The sequence below is a fragment of the Zalophus californianus genome, chromosome 3, assembly GCF_009762305.2.
Source record: "Zalophus californianus isolate mZalCal1 chromosome 3, mZalCal1.pri.v2, whole genome shotgun sequence".
Taxonomy (NCBI): Eukaryota; Metazoa; Chordata; class Mammalia; order Carnivora; family Otariidae; genus Zalophus; species Zalophus californianus.
This window is the reverse complement of record NC_045597.1, coordinates 51418117-51425822: the sequence shown is the minus strand read 5'-3', so window position 1 is coordinate 51425822 and position 7706 is coordinate 51418117. Positions and strand designations below refer to the sequence as shown.

General features: G+C 46.9%; 1 pseudogene; it reads right to left on the bottom strand.

Moving 5' to 3' along the window:
- Positions 1–6527: 6527 nt before the first annotated feature.
- LOC113920762 lies at positions 6528–7021 on the bottom strand (annotated as a pseudogene).
- Positions 7022–7706: the final 685 nt, after the last annotated feature.

Below are 7706 nucleotides of genomic sequence, written 5' to 3'. Positions count from 1 at the left end.
CCGTTTCCCTCCTGTGCCTGCACAATGGTATCCATAATAAGCTTCCAGAAAAGTTTGTTGATTGACACATTGAGGAGATGAGCTGAACCTCATTCTCCTTTCTGCAGTAGGGAACAGGGGCTGAGAAAGTTATAGTGTGTGTCTCACATGTAAGATTATCCCGATGGATTTCTGGGTCTGGATCCTCACTAAAGAGCAATCTCAAGGACAAGGGAATCATCTCCTGCCCCCACACCTCCTTTTTTCTCTCCACTATAATTTTTGTATGGACCAAGGTAAGATAAAATGGCTATGAAATGGGAAGGGCAGGCCCCAGGCAGGGGGGAATTCACACAAGCATGGAAAGTTCCACCTGTTGCTCTTTCTGTGTAAATGTTTCTCGGGATCAGGCTTTCAGAGCTCAGTCTTCAGCTCCCTCAGAGACTCCCTAAACAAAATAGTGTGATTCCAGTGAGAAGCTGAATTGAATACCAGGAGGGCACAGGGCAGGGAGTAACCAGCTCTGTTCTTAAGGTTGGTGATGGGGAGCTGGGGATGGTGATGGTGGTGGGGTCATGCAAGATTTCACAGGGCAAGAGACCTTGGAATTGGCTCTCAAGTCTCGGGTCAGAGTCATGGTCCTTTAGCCCGGCACCGATAGGGAAGGGCCCCCAGAAGCCCCACAGAGAGATGCCCTGATTCCAGTGTCCTAGATAGCGGCACACATGGATATCCTCCTTGACACTCATTGGCATTGGCAGTGCTGTCACAGACCCAGCAGCTCAGGGGGAGGGAGTGGAGTGTTGTGAAGATTCTTCTATCCCATTTCTCAGACATACAGAACTGCCTCGAGAAGAGACTTCTAGCTGATGGGCCGCTGGGAACCCACGGGGCAAGGATGGCCAAGCAACTTTCCAAGGCTGGCTGGCAGTGACACAGGCATGCTGAAAAGTACTCTCTGATGAAGGCGAAAGGGAAATCTGCTCTTAAGACTGAATCCAAACTGCATGTGGTAGGGTCAGAAGGCTCGATCCCAGGGTGCCTGTTGTCAGGGATCTGTCAGATCCCCCCCTCTCTGGGAGTCGTCAGCTCACTGCACAGCACATCCCTCTGTTGGGACGCCTGGTGGCCAGTGACAGCAGCAGCTTGATCAAAACCGTGCATTGACATCAATTAAAAAACAAACAAAGCAAACTAGAACGTGGCTCTCCCTTTGGATGCCTGCTACATCTGGTGATTTCTAATGCCACCTTCAGGATTTGCTGAGAACCAATTGGGTTTGGCAGCCCTGGGTACCAGTTTATTTAAAAGAGCTTTATTTAAAATGAAATAATAGGGAAGGAAACCAAAGGAGGGGTGATTCGCCGCGTGGTTCCAGGCTGCCTTCAGTGTTGGGACATGGTTTCGAGAGAAGCATGAGAAGACGGAGGCTCCGAGGCCTGAGTTGTGGACTGACAACGTGGGAGCTGTGGTCCCAATGGGGGCCTGAGAGGAAGCAAGCAGGGCGTGACCTGCCCGGGGAGAACCACGGCAGGGCTTTTCCCTGTGATGTGTTGTTCTGACCAGTCTGGAGGGTGGCTATTACTTACCCATCCATTTGAAAATATTTACTGAACATTTCTGATGTGGAGGGCATGTGCTTGGTGTGGGACATACAAGGCCACTGTAGTCTCTGTGCTCCTGGGGCTCACGGTCTAGTCCTGACATTTGACCAGCATGGAGCTCATTTGGTGTAAGACAAGGACCACACGAATTAGTCTAAAAATTTCATTATTCTTTCCGTCATTCTTTCATTTGACTTAACCTCTCTTCATGAATTTCTAGCCCTGACTTGTGTTTGAGGAGTTTGGCACTTCATGGAGGTGGCCATGGCAAAGAAAAGGCACACTGGGGAGGGCACAGAGCAACCAACTCGGGTGTTAGGGTTGTGGGGGCGGGGGCGGGGTCGTGGAAGTTCCACAAGGGCAGGAGATATTTGCATTGGGTCCCGAGAGAGGAGAATTGTGAGGAAAAGAGGAAGGGACTGACAGCCAAAGGGTGGGTGGCCTAGCCAGGGCACCTACATGAATGAAAGCACTGGACAGGAGAGGAAGCAGCCACATCCGATTGAATGGATGTGGGCAGGTGGACCGATGGAGGCCAGCCGTGTGTGTGTCTGTGTGTGTGTGTGTGTGCGCGTGCGCGTGCACACAGGTGCAGGCGTTTGGATGCACATGCTTGGGTTCTGTGTTTGCGCACTGTCTGAAAATGTTGGATTCGTATGCTGCTGGGATGAAATCTTAGAAGATGCAAAATTCTGCAATCTGACTTTGAAGGGGAGCAGTAAAAATGTGGGCATGACACACCTGGATCTGCAAAATGTGAATTTGCCTTCACACTTCAGACTAGAGGCCTCCATCAGTGTTGCTTGTTTTTCTACATCCTCTATTTGTTATTGAGAAAAGTCTCCAGATTTCCAGGAGAGGTGATCATTGTGAGAATGTCATGGGTATACTTGAAACATCTGCTTTACTCCTCCGTGAGTTCTGATGCTGGAAGCAGTTTGTTGACAGGCTGGGATTCAGGCAGGAAGGCAGGATATTGTACTGGGCGGGCTGGGCAGGTGGCCAGGGCTGCTGACTCCCACCCTGGAAAGAGAAGTTTCCACCAGAGCTATCACTAGTCTGGATTTCTACAAAGTAACATTTCAGGGACAATCTGTATGTTTTAACAAATTATGCTATTATTGGTCAAAGCTGGAATTACTTTATTTTTTAAAGATTTTTATTTATTTATTTGACAGAGAGAAACACAGCGAGAGAGGGAACACAAGCAGGGGGAGTGGGAGAGGGAGAAGCAGGCTTCCAGCGGAGCAGGGAGCCCGATGCGGGGCTCACTCCCAGGACCCTGGGATCATGACCTGAGCTGAAGGCAGACGCTTAACAACTGAGCCACCCAAGCGCCCCTGGAATTACTTCTAATCATTTCACGAGGGACATTTTAAAACTTGCTGACGATTTTGCTATTTTGTCAGTGTGGAACCGACCCATTTAAACTTTCCAGTCATATTAATTTTTAATTTAAATTTAATGAAATTAATTCAAATTAAGAAGGTGACCATTATCAATTTCCTTTCCTATTAGTTCCTTAATGCTTTCGCAAATTGCATTCTAAACTTCTCCTTCAACGAGCTAGATACATATTCATGGGTTTCCTAAGAAAAGATGAATTTGATCTTGATATGCTAATCCATAGCCATGGCAGCAATCAAGGAGCAGCTAGGGAGAGAAGTGCATTCTGGTATTAATTATGAATCAGGTATTAAGAGCTGGTAAATAATTAAAGCTTCATGTGTCACAACACAAGTTAAGGATCAGTGTCTATTTCCATTACCAAATGCATTTGGGGGCTATTTCTAGCCCTATTTTGATATTGACTGAACATAAACTGGGATGCAACTAGGTGACTCTCATTCATAGAAATCTCATCGTGCAGAATTTTGAACTTACTGAACTACTGGTGTGGGGATACATCCCATTTCAGAAGCTGAGGTCTGGTGTTTCTCGGAGCTTCTGGGTCATCAGCCCCCTCCCCTTAAAGTTTCTTCACTCTTTGGGAGGGTCTGTGCAGAGGAGTCATACGTTGGGCAAGATGTTGTGCTGCTTCAAGTATGCACAGATCAACCATCTCGGCAGCACCCAGGAGCTGGTTAAAAGTGCAGGGTCACTTGCCTTGGTTTCCTCTTCTACCGTGGAAGGGAGGCTACGCTCCACTTTGGCTCTCCCCAGGTTCTAAATCTCCAGCCTCCCCTCCTACGCATCCCACTGTGAGGGGCTGGGTGCTGCTGAGGGCCGGCTGCAGGCCTTTACTGCGGTGCCAGAAGCAGTGGTCTTGGGTCTGAATCCTGGTTCTGCTCCTTGTTAGCTGTGATCTTAAGTAAGTTCCTGTGATCTTAAGTAAGTGGGAATGGCACTGCCTACCTCACCGGGCTGTTGTCAGGAGCGAATTTCTGTGGGAAATAATGTTTCCAGCCGCACAGCAGTCTGCAAATGGGAGTCATGATAATGATGATGGTGATGAAAGCACCGAGGCAAGAGTAACTTTTAGAGGAAAGATTTGGTGGCCAGGAAGGAGGTGATTAACTCAGTCGACAATGGAAGGATGTTAGAGATTCTTGAAAAAATAGTCATGCATTAGGCTTGGTGGCCTCAAGGGAAGTTGAAAGGAGAGGTTTCTTGGCATGGGTTTTGGGAGAGCAGGAATTGTATTCTCAGAGAGTGAGACTTGCCCTGGAAAAGAGAGGAGAAGGGCATTTTAGAATGAGATGCTAGCGCCCCATCTGTCCAGACCTCTTCGCATCCTGACTTTCTGTGCCTCAAAATGCTATCTTCGTTCCACCGAGGAAACGAATGTGACCTCATGGGGATGTCAGCCTTTTCTCTGGATGTGACAAATAAATACCCTTCACGTCTTTTCTACAGTTCAAATGAATGAGGAAGGGAAAGAAAACGTTTGAAATTCTGAAGTCTAAAAACCTCAATTTAAGAATTTCTACTTTATAAAGACACCTGGGTTACCTTTTTCAGAGACCCCTATTTCATACCCCAAATGGTAAGTGTTCTTAACGGAATTGGGCCTCTCGAGTCTTTTCCACTCTACAGAATCTTCTTTCTTTGGTTCCCTTAGTCACTTCTGCTCTCGAGAAGTATGAAAATGATATTTATTACAGTAATAAATGTTGACCTCTTCAGAGATAGAATGAGCCGTTAGTGGGATGAGGTTAAGAAGCCCAGAAGCCCCAGGAATGTTTTCATTGTCCTTTCAAAATGCTGGGTGAGCTGCTGAACAAGAATGAGAACCTCTGGGCATTTCCCATCAGCGGCTGCAGGTCACAAGGTCACGGGCTCTGGCCCTGTAGGAACATATGAATACCAAATACGAAGGGCTCCTTCTTCCTTATTCTCTAGAAGGCACAGTGTGGAATTACCCATTATGGCCATGAATTGCCACTTTATTTTCATGGCAATGAAAGAAAGGAAAGCTGAACATTAAAAAAAACCCTCATCTTAAACTTTTTCAATTTTTAAGCCCACAAATACAGGGGTCAGAACAAGAGGGCCTTCTTTTAAAAAATATTTTATGTCAGGTTGTGCCATATATAATATTTAACAAGCTTATTTTCTCTCATCTGGGAGGTAAAGGATTTTTTACGAGCTCTACTCACAAAGCAATTTATAACCATATGCTGAAGTATATTAGAATTAGAACCTCAACTTCCCATTTAAATTTGGGGCACTGAGTTTGATCAGGTATTGATAGGTTCTGAAACTTTGAACTTGGTTCCAGAATTGGTTGTTTGCAGAATCTTTTAGGTTGGGGTCAGGGAGGAAGAAGGGGTGCTGCTAAGGTCTAACATCAGAAATTTCCTTTCTCCTTCCTGTCTCCCAGAGCACTGTGTACCTCACTTTACACACAGGGTAGGTGTGACTCACACTGTATATTGTCTTCATTTGGGACCCTGAAAGGCAACGCAGCTAAGTGGGGAAGGACTTGGACTCAGGAGCCAGCTGCCTGGGCTTACACCCTGTGTCAGCCACCTACTATCTGTGGGACTTAGGCAAGATACTCTGTGCCTCAATTCCCTTATCTGTATAATGCAGCTAATGGTAGTTCCTACCTGTAAGGTCGCAATGAGGATTAGATGAGTTAATACATGCAATGCACTTCAAGCAGTGCCTGGCATGTAGTAATCGGTATGTATTTGCTTACTCTTTCTCATCCCAGCTGCTTGACCCTGAGCTCAGAGAGAGAATTTATCTTCCTATTTCTATAGTGCCAGGGATAGTACCATTCAGTAGTGCATATACATCATTCCACCAATATTTAGCACATGCCTACAATGAGTCAGGCCTTGACTGAGAGGCTTGATCACTGCCCTTCTGGAAGGAATGGTTTCCCCAGGGAGAAGAGCAAATATTGCAGTACTGCTAATTGGGGAAGTTTGGGATGCTATGGAGCACATACCTAAGAGGTGCTTATCTCAAACCTGTGGGGAGCAGGCCAGGCTTTCTCCAGGGAAACTGAGCCTTAGCCGAGTCTGTAGGATGAGCAGGAGAGCAGAGAGGATTCTAGGTAAAGGGAAGCACCTGTGAGAAGGTATCCCATGAACAACTGTTGAACGAAATGAAATTCTGGTCAGCTTTTGAGAAGGTGAGGGAACCTCAACATCTTCTTAAATTATTAGGTGAAACAGGAATACCATTCCTGGTGGCCATACCTTAATTCCCTGAATAAGGATGAAGGTGGAAGAAGGCATCCTGAGACAAGTCCCCTTCTGCCAGGAGGGTCTTCCAGTGCTCAGGTCTCTGTGCTAAAGACACCTTGGGCACATCTCTGTGCTTTATGAAACATTTTTCCCCTCAATCCCCCCTCCCTTGGCCCTTCCCTTTCCCTCCCTCCCTCCCTCTTTTTCTTTCTTTTTCTTTTTCCTTTTCTATTTTCTTTCTCTCTCTCTCTTTCTCTCTCTCTCTCTTTCTTTCTTTCTCAACACACAACAGTCTCCTTCAGCTTTACTGAGGTGGCTGACCACGTCCACGACCAAATCTGCCTCTAAACTGGAATTCAGTTGCTGACCCAGTCCCAGCCTCAGCTCTCTGGTCAGCACCAGGGGCACAGTGCTTTGTCCGTAGGTGTCTCTGTCAGCTTCCCCTCACGTGAGTCTTGCAGGTCGTTCTCCTTCCAGACCTTTGGGCCGTAGTCCGCCAGTCTCAGGACGGCTGTGGCGCAGAGTGGCAGGCACCATCTCAGGGGGCAGCTGGAAGCAATCATGGATATCCTAGATATGCTGATTGGTAAGCTATCACTAGAAGTGCCTCCAGGCAAACTGTTCCTTTACGTAGCCTCATGATCTGAGAGACTGTATGGACTTCCTGATGTTAAGATCGGGCACATTCTTGTTTGCTGGCTCAGGGTGTCTGGGCATGTGGACATCCTTCTTGGTCACCATCACTCCCTCCTTGAAAAGGACTTCATAAATGGCAGTATGGTTCTTGGGCATCAACATCTCGGTGGCTGCTAAGTCTGGGGCCGGGACTGGAAAGGCAATACAGTGTGAACAGTAGTCACCATGCTGTACCTTCCATCCGCAGGACTTAGTTCCTTCTGTAGCTGTAAGTTTGTGCTTTTTAACTACCTTCTCCCCATCATTGCTTTCTTATACATGTATTTTAATGCCCTCTTTCTCTAAATCCTGGTCTGTCTCTAGCAGCTTACCCTGATAGTGGCGGTAGACATTTTGACTACAGAGGAACGGACAGTTCATTGCAAAGAACACATAGGTCAGGTTTCCTTCATTGCCATCCTCAGACCTGGCAAAACTCTGCCATCCTTGAAGGGAGATTTGTTCCCATGTGAATTGCTCAGGGCCACCACCCCTTCACTCCTGCTGAGCCTTACCTATACCCTCTCTGTCTTCCTCATCATGTCTTCATAAGATAAAGCCAACTCTTGAACTGGAAGACAGTGGGGTTAAATTAAAACATTGATTGGCTAGTCATTTAAAAGCCACGGAGCAAGAGGTAAAATGTTTCCATACTCTTATTAGTCCCCTCATGGGGGAGTTTTGGCACTGGGCAGAGGTGAGCCAGTCACCACCTTCCTTTCCCTTGAGAGGAGTGGAATTAGCCCTTGTCTATATATGGCACCTTTCTCTGAAGGTAAATCCTTGATTGAGTTGGAAGCCTGGCTGC